Below are 19,379 nucleotides of genomic sequence, written 5' to 3' on the forward strand. Positions count from 1 at the left end.
CAATATTTGAGCTTTTTATCGATGTGACCACAATTTAAATTGCATACGTTTTATCTAAATTTTTGGATGTAAATATCAGCAATGCAATGCTATCAATTTTAATTAGTAATTAAGTAACACTTATTCGTTTGTTATATGAGCATATGTTTATAAAGAAAAGAATGACACATTATACGTCAAAATTTTACACATGACTGCAGATTAAATCCAAAAAATTAGGAGAAGATGTTTATTCAACAGTAGGAAAGTATTTATTGTATTAAACGCTATTACGATACTATTATCATTGTAAGATGTGCCGAATTGCACACCTCTCACGTAGATGCTAAAATGAAAAGATCATTTCTCATAAAATAAACAGACAACTTGATAAATTGATTCAAAAGGAATGAAAAATACAAAAACGTATATTTTTATATTGGGTTAAAATTTAGAATCTATATAAACTGAAGAAATAGAAGTTAAGCATGCTTTTAGTGATTACAGGTGGTGAATATAATATACGTCTATGTTTTCCCAAAGGCAATCTAGAATACGAATATGTAGAGGGGTGCACAAATTGTAGGTGTGAATGCAAAATATATGATTATATTACCTTTTAATCATTTTATGTTCCAATTCAGATCCAGACATCATTGATTATTTTTGATTAAATATTGAATAGCAAAGCAAAAATTATCTTAAATTATTTTGAATTAAAGCCATATCTACATTTAATTAAAAGTATAAAAGTATTGTAGTTCTTCTGGGTAATCGGATTCTCCACATACATCGTGAAATAAATCAACCATTTATAACTATTTTTACCGGATTTAAATCTTGTCTTAGGTTGTCTGAACATTTTGTTCGTGCATTTGGACTCATGGATTCCTGCATTTCAATGTTATTCAAAAAAAAACTTTTGTCCACATTTTATTTCTAAACAATTAAATATTAGTCTTCGAATACTATGCACAATCAACAAGAGTTGATAATATCTAAAGTTAATTACAAAATTATGTTTGAATATCACACTTTATATTTATTCAAACAACCACTTTCTATGCCATCTGCCTGCATCAAGCCAACTGTCCTGTTTTCGTCGTTATTGCCATGTGTTACATAGATTTTTCTTCGTTGAATATTGCCAGAAAGTTTACTTTACTTATCAGTTCGGCAATTTTATAATTGCCCTTTATTTAAAGTGAATCTAACTAGATATTCAGCATCCTGGATAATCCTGATGAATATATTGCCAAAAGAGAGACTTATACAGAAGAACCGTGAGAATCAAGAGTTGGTCGACTCTTGAAAAGAGAGGAGGGACAGCTTCTCTTCAGAGTAGCCATAGACATTCGTAGTTTTGCAGTGATATCAACAGAAGAGATATGCACATACTGATTCTGGGAAATTCGACCATTGAGATGGATACATTTTATGACTGGTTTCTGGAACTGTTCTTTTCGTAGTCTGTGTATAAGAATAAAATGTTGTATTAGAAAACAAATATCATTTAAATTGATTATGCATATAACAATTACTAAGAAAATTTATCATTTAATTACAAAAAAATATGTTTTACTTCCATTTTGACATATTTGTATATATATTAGAAAATGCCGATTATTTTTCGTTTTCTTACCAAATTATATTTAAACTGATTAATAAATATTTATGGAGACATTTCGTGTGCATTTCCTATGTCTTAATAGACTTACTCCCAATCTTTTATTCATGCTGATAGCACTTATGAAAGTATTTATTGTACTAAATTCTATTACGATACTCTCATATTTATCATTGTATGATATGCCGAATTGCATGCATCGCACATTGATGCTAAAATGTTAATGATCATTTCTCATAAAACAAACAGAAGACTTTATAAATCAATTCAAAAGAAATGGCAAGTACATAGACGTATATCATTATATTTCGTTAAAATTTAACATTTGTACCTAAATAAATAGAAATTGAACATGCTTATATTGATAACAGTGTTTGAATATGATTTACGTCTACCTTATCCCAAAGACAATCAATCTGGATTAAGTATAAGGGTGCACAACATTTAAGTTTGAAGGCAAAATATATTATCATATTACCTTTTTTAATCATTGTATGTTCCAATTCAGATCCAGACATCATTGATTATCACAACAGATCATTAATTACAAGTTTTGAATAGCAAAACAAACATTATCTTAAATTATTTTGAATAAAAGCCACACCTACATGTAATTAAATGTGCGTTTCAATAAAAGTATTGTAGTTCTCTTGAGTATCGGATTGCCCATAAATCGTGAGATAAATCAGCTGCTTATAACTATTTTTTCACCGGATTTAATAAATAATGTCTCATGGTGTTTGAACATTTTGTTCGTGCATTTGGATTCATGGTTCCCTTTATTTCAATATTGTTATAAAAAAAAACTTTGTCCACATTCTATTTCTAAATAATGAAATATTGGTTTTCGAATACCATGCACAATCAACAAGAGTTGATAATATTTATAGTTAATTACAAATTATGTTTGCCAATCATTCTTTCAAGTTTTTAAACCACCCACTTTCAATGCCAACTGCCTCTATCAAGCCAGGATCATTATTGTTGTTTCCAACTTTCCTGTTTTTCGTTGATGCAATTTGTAACTAAGACTTTCTTTCGTTGAATATTGCCAGAAAGTTTACTTTACTTATCAGTTCGGCAATTTTATAATAACCCTTTATTTAAAGTGAACCCAACTAGATATTCAGCATCCTGGATAATCCTGATGGATGTATTACCAAAAGAGAGACTTACATAGAAGAATCGTGAGAATCAAGAGTTGATGGACTCTTGAAAAGAGAGGAGGGACAGCTTCTCTTCAGAGTAGCCATAGACATTCGTAGTTTTGCTGCAATGATATCAACAAAAGCGATATATACACACTGACTCTGGGAAAGTCGACCATTGAGATGGATACTGTTTTAGGACTGGATTCTGGAACTGTTCTTTTCGTAGTCTGTGTAAGAATAGAATGTTGCATTAGAAAACAAATTTCAGTTAAATTAATTATGTATATAACAATTGCTATGGAATATTGTCATTTAATTATAAAACAATATGTTTTACTTCCATTTTGACATATTTGTATAAACATTACAAAATGTTAATTTTTTTTTCTTGCCGAATTATATTTAAAATATTGAAAAAAAAATTATTTAGACCTTTCTTGTGCATTTCATATTTCTGAATAGAATTACCACCAAATGTTTTATATATTACTGATAGCACTTATTAAAGTAATTATTGCATTAAACGCAATTACGATACCATTATCATTGTATGATATGTCGAATTGCATGCATCTGACATTGATGATAAAATAAAATAATCATTTCTCATAATTTAAACAGAAAACTTGATAAAATCAATTACTATATGTTATTTTAACAAATATGTTTGAATCAAGAAGTAACAAATCCAAATAAATTGAATTATTCTACTCACATGTACTTATGTGCAAACTGATATGAAATCAAGTTAGTAACCCCATCTAAATAACTAAAGCTGTAGTTCTTATATACTGAAGTGAATAAACCACTGAGTCACGTGAAATTTACAAAATATTAACAATGATTTGGAAATATGCCAATTAACAAACCATGCAATCGCAATCGTTGTGGACATGTACTTCTTTCGTTGGTTTGCTGGTAGACTGACAACATCTGCATTCAAGATTTTAAATAGTCAGAGGCGCTTGTTTATTATATAAATAAATATTGCATTTCTTTTCTGGATAAACAAAAAGCATCAAAACTTAATGATTATAATATAATACTTTGTACCTGCACATAATCAGAATTTTAAAAAATCAATAAGCTGATTTCATGTAACTTTTCAGGGATTAACATCCTGGTCCAAAATGTATTCTCTAAACGTAATTTTTTGATAACATACTACTTTCACTCTTACTTCCTGCAAAGTTTATTATTTCTTTGAAATTTTCATTAGTTTTCAAAAAGTTATGTTGGTTTGTATACATTAAAAATACATTTTTGTCTTATGAAAACGTTTAAATTCGAGCTTGTTGGTCAATATTTTGTTTTCATTACATAAATTTTTCAATTTCTTTGATGCTTTCTTCATGCCGATTTTTCAAAATTCTCAAATTCTAATCATGTAAAATGAAAACAACCAAAGTGATTACATAGATTTCACGGTGTGTTCCCCAAACGTCTACTCGCAAAATAAACATATAATTAAGGAGTCCTTTGAAGAGGTATAATGTTTAACTAACCAGTCGATATATCTATTATTTTTTTAAAAGTATGATATATTCGTATACATACATTTCTTAGATATCTCAAAACAATATTTAAGATATAGAATATAACTATTATTATGATAATAAAGGTATTTTTAAAAGGAATATATATATATATATATATATATTCATGCCAGATTTTGCATTAATTGTTAAATTCATTTAGCGCTCCCTGCAGTTTGCCAGCCGATTCAGCTAAAACAGCAGTATCACCTGAGTACAAAATGATTAAAACGTTTGGGAAATTTGGGAAAATTATTCACTCTTTTCAATTCTTATTAGATATTTTTTTTATCAAAATGTAAGATTTTTTATTTATATTTCATCTTTTTTTTTTCATTAATGCAGTTGGAAGTGCTCTGGTATAACGCCTTTTTTTATTTAAATGAAAAAAAAAAGATTGCATATTAATGAAAGAATCTTGCATACTTATATAAAATATTGAATAAAATAGAAAGGTGATGAATTTTGTAACACAGCAGTTGCCATAGGGAAAAATCTTAAGTTTTTTCGTCGATACCTTTTGTAAATGTATTCAGTCCAGACAGATTTTGTATGCCAGAAAGACCTCTAAATTTGTTTTAGTATAGAAAAAATAACAAGGTGACACATTTTCTCCTTGTCGGACACCATCTTTGCACATGAAAGTTTCAGATGTTTGTTCATTGTAATGTAAGCATGATTTGATGTCATGTTGTAAATAGTATTCAACATTTTACTCCTGATTGCACTATTGCATTTATACCATACTGCGTGTCAAAGGCGTTTTCAAAATCGACCAAAGTACAGAAAAGGTTCTCTATTCTATAACTTAAAACTTCAATCAGAAAATTTGAAACAAATACGAAATATAAAGTTAAGAACTACATATGCTGACTCTGCTTCCCAGATACTGCATTTAGGTTTGAGAAAAGGTCTGCAGTAGACGTCCGTGGAATATACCGATTTCACTTGTAATTACCTAGATTAACAGTTTGATAAATGATAAGGCTTCAGTTTCCACACCTTTGATTACCAAAGCTGACAAAATGGATGACAGATTCGAGTTAGTGAGGATAACTCTTTAAGATGTATTATCGCATGCACCGACTAGTAAGTTCGAGTGTTCGGGAAATCATTTATATATAATCAAAATTTTTCATATTGATTATATAGGATAAGTTTGGTACTTTGAATTATGTTCAAGAAATTCAGGGTGATTGAGCTATTCGAGCTAGAGCGAGTGAATACATTTTTAAGTGCCATTTCATGGCACAATTACTATAGAAATATTATGAGAATTGATTATCAATTCAGATACATATCGATGAACAAAATTCACATTCTAACTATCCATACTCTTGAAGGAACTGAGTACTTCATGTATACAACTTATTTTGCTTTTCCTGATCTTCCTGCAAATTTTATTTTAATGTTGCTGATGAGAGTACTCTTACTACATAATTTCTTTTTAATTAATAACCACTGGGTCGATGCCACTGCTTGTGGTCATAAGGTCCAAGAAGGTATTCACCCACCCAGTAGTCAGACTTATCTTACCTCTAATTTTATCAGGTTTTTTAAATCAAATTTTGCAGTATAATACATTTCAAAATACTTTAAACACTGAGGCTCCACTTGTATTCCACATTGTAGAAACTCTTGAAGATAGATTCCGATTCCAATTTCGATAGTTTGTATTTTAAGTACTTCTTGAATACAACTACTGATCTGATTCTGATTTTTCTACATATTTTTATGATAATGCTGCTGATGAGATGTTTCTCTTTATAACATGTATTTGGCATATAGAAATTTACAATATAATATGATTGGTATGCTTTTGATTTAGTTTTCCTTTCCTGTTTCGTCTACCACGGACTTGATTTTTTATGAGCAACTCGGCGGCTGTTTCTAGAAAAACACAGGACGCTTACCCTACCTGTGCACCTGGTCCATGCTCCCAGTTTTTTGTGGAGTCCGAGTTTGTTTTTGTTACTTTGTATGCATGATTTTAGTTACGTTATGTTCTTTGTTGTGTATGTCTGTCTTCCATGTCTGGTCGTTGTCCCTGGATAACATTCGTTTGATTACCGCTATAACCTTGGTTCCCCAATTACTCTTTGTATTTGTCTCAGAGATGGCTTGACTACATGTTTGTACTCGTAGTACAAATATTTGCCAAATGTGATTTCGTCTTTACATATAGATAAAAAAAAATATCTGAATATGATTTATTACTAAATACCAAATTTGGATTGTAAGTTTTTACTCTGTTTGAACTTATTTTCTGCTTCCGTTTCTTTTTTCATTCAATATTATACGTCTTGATGATTTACGGATGGCACATCGTCGTTAAGTGTTAAGAAACAGTCTTCTTTAAGAATCATGTAAATTCTGTAGTATATGATACACCCCAAGAGGGCTACAATTTTCATTTTTTAAGTTGCTTTATGTGTCTATATGATGAAATGTACATTTGTTTGGTTATTGGAGATAATTCATTGTTACTATCCCTTAAATTAGAATTCTACGATACATTTTCATATAATTTATGTCTCTTATGAACACCGATATATTAATTTCTATTTACTAAAACTGTTTAATCAAAATGCCAAAATGCCAAAAAATAAAATTATATAGGCTTTCAAACCATGTATCACATTTTGTATGATTTTTTAGTGTTACTAAAAATGCTATACATCTTACGCCACTCTCAAAATCATAAAATTGCATATTCAATCACGTAGAATAATCACTTGATAGAATGAGTCTGTTATTGCAAATTCGTTGGCCAAGTTTATGGTAGACTATATGCAACTCAAAATATCCTATATCCTCTATACCACATGTATGTGTAACAGACAGAATGCAAGCAGAGTGTACAAGAATCAATGACCTCTTATGGAATGCATTACTGTTTTTGCATGTCACTTTTTGAAGTTGAGTGAAATAAAAATTTAATATATTTTTTTTAATTTTGTGTGCTTATATTTTAGTTTTATACATGTATCAGTATCACTTAAATTCGTATTAAATATTTAGTATGATTCAAGATCGGACAAAGCAAACCAGTAAAATAAAAGATTGTCATATCAAAATTTGGATTTTATTACTGTAAGTATAGTAGTAATAGAAGAATATGTCGATTTGTTATGGGGTTTAACCGTTATCATTTACCGGGACAAGTAAGAATTCCATCTTGAAGGAGATTACTCTCACTAGATTCTGTACTTTATAAGGAGCTGGGTAAACGGAATAAACATTGTTGTTTCAAATATGCAACTTAAGGAGGTATACATAGGGTAAGGGAAACAACTTTTGGATCAATGATATGTTTGTATCATATTTAATTTCATCAAAGCCTATCACGCTTTCATTTGATACAAAATGAAATCAGTCCAAGTTACTTTGAAGCTTGCATGAGATTTATGTAAAATGCTGAATACAAACATTTCCATGATTTGTAAGAGTTGTGTCCGTTATTCTAGGTCTACCTCCTTTAAGTGTAACGAGCTAATGACAAACGTGCATAAATCATTTGGCATTGATAACGCCGGAAAAAGTACAGATTCCGTCGGTTTAATCTCAAGAACAAATTATAGGTTATTTTATTTTTTTGTAAAGATCCATTAGTACGTGAATAATGTAGACGCTAGGAAAGAGTAATCAAGGGAGCCAAGGTTATAGCGGTAATCAAAAGAATACAATCCAGGGACATGGAAAACAGACAGTAATAAAACACATTTGTATTCGAATATGTACTGATTATAATCAATCATAAATACGTTATTCAAATAACTATAAACCGATTGTTTTACTATGTTGGTCGTGGGATCAATTTAATTTCTTTTTTGTCTGGAATGTTAATATTGGTGTCTGTTTTTTTATATAATGTACTGATCAGACAATATTAACATTTGATATATTAATAGTCATATTTCTCATAATTGACGCCTATAGCACTACCTACTCTTGCGACGAACAGACCAAAATGTATTATAAACGCAAATCTATATTTCCAAAGACTACAACAATGCGACTCAGTGGAAATAATTCACACGCTTGAATGTGAGATCATGAATGTGATCAATGATCAATGAACCTAAAATTGCAGGTGTTTTAATGTTTTTGTAAAGTCATTATAGGTGTATGGTAAAGAAACTTATCGGGTTTTCCACGTCTTGCGTTTAATATTTCAATCTGCATGTGTTTACGTATGATACACCTGATTTATTGTTTGGTACTAAAATTAATTACCTTATAAATACATGTTAAAGTAAGTATAATGATGATATTACTGTCCGGGATTGATTTGCTAAAAGGAAAGTTTACTTTAAAATAAATGTATGTAATATGCACTGAATATTACAAATAGCACACCTGGTTTGACAGTATATGACGTGTTAGGTCGGCACAGTGTTTGAAAAAGATCATTTTTAACATTTCACAATTATGGCCGTCCCAAGACACCTTGGTTTCACAGATGTGTTTTTATTACTAGCGCAGACGTGCTTAATCCATAAATTATATGACACTATTGTCAGTTTTAATAATACAAATTACATCTTTCAAATGAACACCTGCAAATTATGTTCATTTAGATAATTAAAAAGGTAATAGATCTTATGTGTTTCTTTTTCAAACTGCTACATTTTACATACGTAGACATCTATCAACACATGTCAGAATGTTTTATAACTATGACTACATTTAAATTTATTATCAGAGTAAAGCTGTTTTTTTAAATAGACAATTAAGTTACAAACATGTTTTTAAATTCTCTTGTCCATTCTACTGCTACATGTGACATTAAATAGGAATTCTAAGGTCATTTCTATGGAACGCCACACCTGTCTTATGTGGTCAATTATATTGATACGCGGTGCTGTTTTCTTTATCTGTTGGGCTATGATCTGGCAGTGGTATTATTTTCATTTTGCAGTACCATTTTACAATTGTTCGAAAACAAAAACAATTCAGACCTCCCTGGTTATGCTAATTCGCAGTCTAAATTGTAATGATTCATATTTGTCATAGGAATATTTAATCCGTAAGTCTTCAATATTGTGATCTTCAGCATTGACCTTAAATGAAAAAAAGTGCATGTTTGAAGTTGTCAAGGTCAACGCCGTGTAGGTAACCGGTAACTTTGAAATTTGATCTTGCTCTTATTAGCGAAATAACTCGTAAAATAGTTAGATATAGGTTGGATACTAAAGATATGCATCTTGCTCATATATTCAATCAGTATGTAAACTTTACAATTTTCGGTGGCCGGTATTTTTAGAGGTTTTTGTTTTTAATTTTTATATGTTCAGAATAACAAAATCTACATTAAATGTATCCTTTCAGTATTTACTCAACTGTAAGAGTTAATACTGAAAACTGTTTTAATGCTTTTCACATAACAAAGATTATATGTAAACATAAAGCATACAAATGATTTGGTTGCCGAAAAATATGAAGAGCAAATGTCAAAAGACAACCTTATTTTATATTTTGTCATGGATGAAATTTGAAACATAATTTGTTTTGCATTTAATAGTTTTATGTATGTAATTATAAAATTAAAGTCAAGATGAAAGGACATCGGCAACTTTGAACTAGCATTTACATTGATATGGGACAAGCTCAAAAGCTAAGACAGGAACTTTGGTTTTGAAAAAAACTTCCGATTTTTTCGAAAACTATAAAGCCTGTGATTATTTTTGTTTTGTATCTTTTAGCTCTACTTTTTGAAAGGGTATCAAAACGTACAGAGGATTAGGAATGAGCGATTCTATACATTCATGTAGTTGATACAATTTTCATTATGTTTTTCAATACGTAAGGTATTTTTTATTTGTTTGTTTGTTTTTACTTTTATTTGTTGTTGTTTTTTGTAGTTGATGGTTGATGGTTGCTGTTGTTTTTGTTTTGTTTTGTTTCTGTTTTTTGCTTTATTTAGGATCACAATCTCTAAGAAAGATACAGCTATTCTTAGTTTTATGACATTAATTATTGTAACGGTTATGGCAAGTGGTCCGTTGGATACGATTGCTCTCGGTTTTAAATATTACGATCATGTGTATACCATAGGCATTTGAAAGTATAACATGAACGATCAATGGATTACAATAAATGTGATTCTATTCAGCAGGATATATAACAGAAAGTTATTGACCCTTAGCAATAGCTGTTTCAGTATACGCTTTGTGGGACTTGCTATGTTGTCCTCGACAAAGTCTTATTGAAATACTAATAACTTTTTGTATTGGTGCATGTATCCTAATGTCCGTTCCTGTTTCTTATCCAATATAAATATTTTTCTGTAATTCAAAGTCAGTTGCCTCTTAAATTCCTCGGGTAGTGCCTCTACATTGGCGGAAAATATCGTTTATTATAAATCACAATAAACGTCAAACGACAGTATTGGTGTCGTGGGAGATTGCATTAATAATGGTTTCCCATAGCATTGGGTCCATCCTATGGTTGTGTCCTTACATTCCAAGTGATGTTGACAGCACTGCAGCCATATGCAATCTGCCATGATCGGCGAACTTGTTCCGTATTTAAATCTTCGAAACTATTCATACGCGGGCTCATAATAACAATCGAAGGAACTTCAGCTCATGATTTGTCCCATGTAATAATACATAATTGTGTAAAACTTATCAATGTGGTTTTCTTCCATGAACTCGTTCTATTTCTATAAAACTCAAATAAATAAGCCAGCGTTTACATTGACGCTCTATTGTCATGTGAAATGGTGAGATACTTCACTATAAATAGTCATGACCTAAAACATTATAGGATTAAAATATCGGAATAAATATCGAAACTGCAATCATTCTATAAGCCAACATCTTAATTAAACGATATCAATATCAACATATTATTTAAATCTAGCTTTAAAGCTTATGAAACTTCAAAACTTCAAACTGAAAGTAAGCGTAAATGAAGCCTTTCGACACTGCTATCATTCATGGAGACAGCGTTTGAATTGAACGATATCATGATCAACATATCACTGAAATCTAGCTTTAAAGCCTATGAATGCCTTCCTCAAAACTTAGAAGTGAAAGTAAACGTAAATGACGTCGTTCATAAAAATCAAAGACAGTGCCATGCAATTTGGGTAAAATATACGTTATATATATATATATGAAGTTTCGATTAGTTACTATATTTCTAAGTTACATCAGAAATAATGTATTTTGGACATGTGCTTGAAGCACGTTGAATGAACTTGTTTTTTAGATTATAATTATCACGTTTACAGTAATAAGGCAACAACAAGTATAGGTTAGCAATTAGCTTTCTAATACAACTATGTAGATATTTCAAATTATTGACAGATCAAAATTCTAAATTATAGATATTATTATAGGCTAGAAAGAACTAATTAAATGCTAATTTCACAACATTCAATGGCTTCTCTGGACTTAATCTCAAATTTATTCTGCAGAGGACTATATGTCAGCATGATTCTACGTATATCAGCTCACCATCTCCGAATGGCATGTCAGGTTTGGAGACTTGTAGTGCAGTATTCGTCACCGGAAGTGAAGGATCATTAAATAGCATGGACAATTCCAGTGTTTTCACAAGACAAGGGTATATTTAGAAATCATTATGGGGATTAGGCTTCACATCACAAGAAGCAAAATGCACTTTTACAATGTACAGAATGTTTTTCCTTTCAGAAATAGTTTAAATGTTTTTAATAAAATGATTTTTTTCCACAGCGCTATAAGGATCAGGGGGTAGTTTCTCCGTAGGGCTATTTTTACGCTCCAAATGCTCTTTGGTTGAATTTGTGATTTGTAGCCTATATATAATTCGCATTGGTTTCGATTCATAAAATAATATACGTGTTAATGTATTCATATTTATCACAAATGTCGGTCGAGGTAATGGAGACTCTACATACTTAATGGTAAAGGTTAATGAAGAGATTGAAAAGTGATATCATTTAGCCAATAAGCACGGCATTTTATTTGAATCAGACACCAGAAATCATTTTGAGTTCATGAATACAAGATTTTGACTCCAGCAGACATTTCCACTGACAAATGTTTGTTTTTAAGAAGAGCGTTAAAAGCTGACTCGTTGTTTGTAGCACAAAATTAGGTATGAAACAAATAGACGTACGTGCAATAGCAGGTGCCTTCCAAATATATATTGTAATGAGAAATGGAACAATCTTGAGAAATTATGCGTTTTTAACTTTGGTAACTATATACATCTAAAATCTATATTTGTCAACATTTGTACACAAAAAAAATCATTTTTACGAATTATAAAAAAGATTTCTTACACTTCAGTTAAACATGATAATCGCTTAACAATTATATATAATTTTCAGATATATCAGCTGTTATATACATACTTTTTTAGTAATTATTTTTAATTTCTAATTGTTCAATTTTACTGATTCAAATTAGAGAGTCGATGAATACTTCTACTTATACATCTATCTCGGATTGCAAATATTTCGTTAAGGCACATGGGATGCCAATGTATGACTGTTTTTGTCCATTTTCAAAACAAAAGCAATTAGCGATGAAGAGAAATTGACTGTCTTATAGAATCAAATATTTATGTATCATGATAATTTGCAATTCATATATTAAATTCATAATTAAAACTTAAGTTTGAATTTTAAAAATCCACAAATAAAAAGATTGTACACTCATGGTGTTTCTGCTTTAAGGACAGTTATTTTCTGTAAACAATATTGATCTGTTGGAAGGTATTTATGCATTGTTACATCTATTTATTGCTTTTATACTCGAGAGCCAAACTGACCGGGCAGCATTCTCGTTTTGCCTATTATCACTACTGATTACGACTAATACATAATTGAAAAACGTTGGGCCATTTTGAAGTCTTGCTATTCTAATTAATATGTTATCTTTCTTATTTACAAAAGGGCAGGTGTGGGGTTCAAAAATGTGGCCCCTCAACTATATATATAAGCGCAAACACAATGTAAACAGTTTACTACTGTAGCTAACTCACACACAGATCAACTTGATTTTAACACTAACAATACATAAATTATACAGGGTGAAAGCGGGGTTTGTTAGAAACCATTTTCTTGTTTTATTTTCATAAAATTTACTGATTTCCGATATTTTGATCTTTATCAATATTTCAGTTTATCGATTGACATCAATTATATCAATATGGAGCACAGCTTTTATCACAACTTTGTTACTGCTGACAATGAACAAACAAATGCGGATCCATATCCATATGGATTTTGTTTTACTAAGTTAAAGTTTGGTGAATTAAATAATCGGGCGCATGAATTAAAGAAATGTATTTTTCAACTGAATTCAAATTATATATTACCGCTATAACCTTGGCTCCTTGATTACTCTTTCAAAAAAGGTCTTTTATTTATTGTTTAATTTAAATTTTAAACAAGCTAATATATGTTTAATGTGTATGTTGTTATATGCACATGACGAAATTAGATACTACTAACCATAATAACTATACAAAATTCGCATGCAAACTTGAATTTATCACCACCTTACATGGAAACGTGATCACCGACAACCATGGTCCCTTGCACACCTTCGCCAATATATTGCCCTAGACCGTTCAGATAGAATGATAAAAATTTACATGTGTACATAAGCAATATCAGTGTATTTTGTCCACCTGTCACTTTTTCCCTCTATAGATATTTAAGAGTCAATTTGTAAGAATAAGACAGTGGGTGAAACGTGGTATGAAAAAAAAAACACCATTTTAAAAGGTTAACTTGACTAAGTGCACCGTCAGAAAAAATGTCCACATCAGTGTGGTAAATTATGTTATAATTTCAATGAAATGCACTGAAAATGAACATTTCAATGGTAGCTATTGCTGTCAAAAACCTCATTTTTCTAACATTCTTTTTAAAAATTTCTGAGCAAAGCCAGTGCTGCAGAGATCAAATAACGGCCTTTTGAAAAAGAAAAAACAACATCCTTGAGTGAAATTATGTTGTCAAATCTGAGTTTCTTTTTGCATGCGTGTATTTGACTTTCCCATATTTGCCTGTTTCATACAAAAGCTGACAATTAAAAGTAGTAAGCACAATTCAAAATGTCAATCTACACATGTACCTAACTTTTATTAACAATGCTTTATAATGGTGTTTGTTTTGCAATTACAAACAGATAGGTTAAATTGGTGAAGACAAAATCATAAAACCTTATATTTGAAATCGGTGGTGAGCCCATGAAAACATCACCACTTTATGAGGTTCGAATATAAAATAATATCAGACCTCATTATTTATATTATACACTCTTTAACATGTTGATCATCTGATAAGCTTCCCAAAAACATAATATCAACCTATTTCTAAAAACATAATTGTTAACAATACCGTGGAAAAAACTAACAATTTGTAAGAGTATTATATCTTTAGACTACTTGTAGGACATTGCAATCTTTTATATTAAAATGTTAAACAATCTTTTTATGTAACTAAGTTTACTATTTTGGAAGTTTAGAATTTTAACTTGTGTCAAAATATTCTCCTTTCTCCTATCTGGATTATAATTATGACAAACGGAAGTGGACAAAAGCAACATTTTTATGTATTTGAATTTATCGTTGTAAAAATCGGACCTTTCACTCATTACACAAACAAAAGCCAAAATCGAAAGGCTATAATATCGGGTTTGTGGGTGAAAAGTCCGATTTAACACATCCATATATTATATAAAACAGTTTTTAATCCTTATAATTCTAATTCAAAAGATGGAATGAATATATCGTTTTTAAGACTCTCATCCAGAGAAAGTAGCACCCAAAATTGAAATTACAGGTGGCGGCATTCATATGACAATGTGACATGATTGTCATTTTCAATATTCGATATTAAAAGGTGATACTAATAATCAAATTCTTGTTTAGAATTAACGATGTTGAAAAATGTTGAAAACAAATGGAATGAAGCAGATAATAACGTTTAACGTCTTTAATCAGTTTTAATGTGTCGAAGAGATAGAAACAAAGCTTGTTTACGATATGTACATAGAATTTACATTGTTGTCTACGGAAACATTAGCTCTGAGCAGCATACAAAACATTTACAAGCACATAAATGGACACCTTATATACAAGATTACATAGAAGAAGCATTGACGTTAACGCCATATAAATAATTGCAGCACTAACAACTAAGACACCAAATTCAAAACAACAGAAAAAAAAACTTAGTACAAGCAAAGCATTAAAAATAATATGTTAAAATTTACAATATCAAAATTAACTAAGTGTCAAATTCAGCCAGACAATTAAAAGCTATTTTCAAACTGAGCATTGACATATTGAACCATTCCTGGACTGAATCATACTTGTAAATGTTGAATATCATTTTCAGTCCTGAATGGTTCTGGGGTCGTTCCACGTTGTTGCCGGGGCAACTTTAAACGATTTCTTTTCATACTTTGTAGTCTGAACCCTTAGTTATCTAGGATGTTTTAATATCTGGAAGAGTATTTAATATCATTTAAATGTACTAAATTTTGAAAACACACAGGTGCTGTTTTATTTACAATTTTAAATTTAATCCTAATTTGTACGAAATACATTTAAGATTTATTTAAAAGATGTTTTATGAGCTGGCAAAATCCTTATATACATAACGAAGTGACCTTTCTTGTACTTTTTCAAGTTTACTTAGCTAAGGTTTCTAAGGTTGAAAACGATAAATAAAAATCAGGAATACAGAAGGATAATATGTTATCATCTGTATAACTGTACCGATTTTTCTTAACCATAAAAATATCAAATATGAATACGTTAAAAAACGGATGATGAAAATCCTACTTCAGTTTTTAATGTTAAATATTGAGTGAGTAATATCGCAATTAGTTTTTACGTAAAAGTAATTTTTAATTATTTAATACATATTTTTTATTAATATATATATTTTTTATTAACATTATTAACATAAAAATATCATTTATTAATACGTTAAACAACGGATGATAAAAATCCTACTTTAGTTTTTAATATCAGATATTGAGTGTGTAATTAGTTTTTATGTTAAAGTTACTTTTTAAAAACAGAATATAAATTTCAAACATTATAACTATGGCTTTTTTCTAGTTATGTTTGCTTTACAGAAATACTTCATGAAATGCAGAACCATGACCATGTCCCGAATACGCTCATGTAAAGCAAATAAACAGCTAGATTCATAAAATATATTGCTAGATGTGTTAAAGTTTTGTCCAACACCAGTATGTTCTAATGAAGACATTTTCACTAAAAAAGAAAACAAATAAGGAAATTAAGTTAGAATTATTAGAACAAAATTATGTTAATTGAGATGCATACACCTACATAAACGTGCTACTGTGTAGAACATAGTAATAATAAAGAAATACATTTTACGTAAAACATGTTTCCTACGTCTAATTAAAAAAGAAAGGAGGTGGGCCAAGTGGACTGACAATGAAATTCAAAGGTTTGTTTCACAACAGCTTAAGCTTTTTTTTTCATTATATAGATTGTCTTAGTTTCTCTCAATAATGACCTTGAAATACATTTCTACAGAACATTTTCCCGCCAATTATATTCCATGGGAGATTTTTTCAAATATTGTTTGTGATTTATCCATACAATTGTTTATGTCAAAAAATCTTATAAAACATTTTAAACACATTTACTAATTGAAAATAAATGCATATGATCTATTTCATCTCATTTGAAAAAAGATTATCAAATAATTTTCGAAAATGTAAAATTACATCATTAACATATCATAATTTGGAAGATACAATACTTCCAGCAGCACATCATATATGTATTGTCTAGATTGTTAGGTTTCAACAAATGGCAGTTCCCACTGGAGTGGCAAAACTTATTTTGCGAGACAATTTATTCTTTTGATATTTTTTTTTCTTATTGCATATTGTCATTACAGGAAAAATAGAACACTTAATGAACAAGGTGTTGTGCAAAACAAAAAGTTAGACATCTGTACATCTTGCCTTTGTGACTGATTATATAAATATCAAATTTAACTGATACGTTAGTGGCTAACATTTATATTACATATTCAACATATTAACTAGCTGACTCCTTCTAGTGTTACTCTCACTAGTTTTCCAAATATTTTACACGTCATATTTTACTTATAATTAATGTTCTAATACTAAAATGGGGAGGATAACATATGTACTTACCAGCAATTAATAAAAGGCACCTATAAGGTAAGGTATGAATCATTAAAGGACATGTATGACCGAACCACTTAAAATGAAACAAATATGGTATAAATTCTGTCTTGAATTTCCATGTGTTAATGGTTAAATACAAAAAAAAATACCAAATATATATATATTGTAAATTTCGATATGCTGTTGACGAGTTTCAGGAAATAACCTCTGATCAGAGCATTAGAATAAAAAATGTAGCAAGATCATAATCTAAAACTTACAAGTACTAAAAACCAAAACTATCGAAATAGGAAAAGAGAAATGTGGAGAGATTTTTCGGCTTGGATAAATAAATATTCTTTCAATATGTATCCACAGAAGCCTCACCTGTTTCAAAAAGAATTTTTCTTACAATTGTAAATGACAAACACAAAAAACATGTAAAATCTCAACAAAATATAGAAGGTCTGACATGCATCCTTGCTGACTACCCCTAAAAATGTTTGCAAGATAGGATGAAACGGTAATGTGTATAATTGAAAGAATTGTTCCGCGCTTTACGCACGTCATTATCACGTATTGCAGATGTTTATTCCAATCGCTATGGTGGTCATCCACGTATGAACTCAATATAGTCCAATTAAAACTCGGCTAAAAATCGTTTTGATTTTATTAATGGTCAGAAAATTTCACTAAACAATTCGCTTTCGAATTGAAGTCCTAGATCCAAATCAGTTCAGCTACTGCTTCAGTTTCTACTTCGGGTACAGCAAACTTTCCGTCCATTCTGTCAGTCAGACACCACCAAAATATATGTATTTCCATCCCCCGTTTCTGATAACTTGCCAAATATGTTAGTGCCATTGGCAAATTAATTTGTACTATACTCACTGGAGCTTTGATTTGATAAGATTCATTCTTGCACTTCAAAAGTTACATTCGTGAACATCTGAATGTAATCTAGGACAATATTACTTTAAGTGGTTTTTTACAGGAATCTAACTCTACTGTCTTGACTGTGGTACAAAATATTCTCCTTTTACTGAATGGTATTTTGCGTGTTTATTTAAAGGATTTCTAAGCGCTTTGCTGCTCTCTTATCCTTTCATTTAAAAACTAATTTTTAAATAACTATTTTAAAACTAATAGTGCATGAAACTGGTTCTTAGATTTATCATGTGTTTCAAAACTTTCAGGGAGTGTTCATATCACAACTCATACGTTATGCCAGAGCTTGCCGAAACTAAGCAGACTTTTTGTATCGCGCTAGAATTCTACCAATTAGGATTCTGGGACAGGGTTATGTTGCTAAAGATTGAAATCATCACTACAAAATCTTTATGGTGGTCATCATGAACTCATGGGTCTTTATGGTGTATCCATCTGCGCCATGAAAACTGATTGGTTCAACGTGTCATAGTTTTCCTTTCTTCTTTCGTCTACCCCGGACTTGACTTTTTATGAACAAATCAGCAGGTGTTTCTAGAAAAGCAGAGGACGCTTACCCTACCGGTGCACCTGGTCCATGCTCCCAGTTTTTAGTGGAGTCCGTGTTGCTCATTTGCTTTTGTTACTTTGTATGTATGATTTTAGTTACTTTATGTTCTTTGTTATGTATGTCTGTTTTCCATGTCTTGTCTTTGTCCCTGGATTACATTCATTTGATTACCGCTATAACTTTGGTTCCATTGATTAGTCTTCCAAAAAGTACTTCATTCTGCACTTCAAAGATATCCATTGTGACCGTATGTTTTGGATTATCTGGTTTTTCCCTGTCTCTCTTTTTTTTTCTTGTTTAGAAATGTGTCTCTGATAAATTTCAAATCTTAATCATCTTTAAATACCTCTTTCAAAGAACGTTGTTTATTCTCTGATAAGCTTCTAGAAACTGGTCATTGCCTATTGTCATAATAGTTTTGATTGAATTATCTATTTCATTATTTTCTCAATC

At 30.3% G+C, this 19,379-nt stretch overlaps 1 long non-coding RNA gene across 1 annotated transcript; it reads right to left on the reverse strand.

Annotated features, from left to right (window-relative positions):
- Nucleotides 1–896: 896 nt before the first annotated feature.
- Nucleotides 897–3,561, reverse strand: LOC148616957 (uncharacterized). Its single transcript, XR_015922338.1, has 3 exons — nt 3,473–3,561; nt 2,783–2,984; nt 897–1,449 (listed from the first exon to the last, which is right to left on the reverse strand). It is a non-coding gene; the product is annotated as an uncharacterized LOC148616957 (long non-coding RNA).
- Nucleotides 3,562–19,379: the final 15,818 nt, after the last annotated feature.

Source organism: Perna viridis, chromosome 5, assembly GCF_037379345.1.
Source record: "Perna viridis isolate PV_CMFRI_1.1 ecotype Kerala chromosome 5, ASM3737934v1, whole genome shotgun sequence".
NCBI classification, from domain to species: Eukaryota; Metazoa; Mollusca; class Bivalvia; order Mytilida; family Mytilidae; genus Perna; species Perna viridis.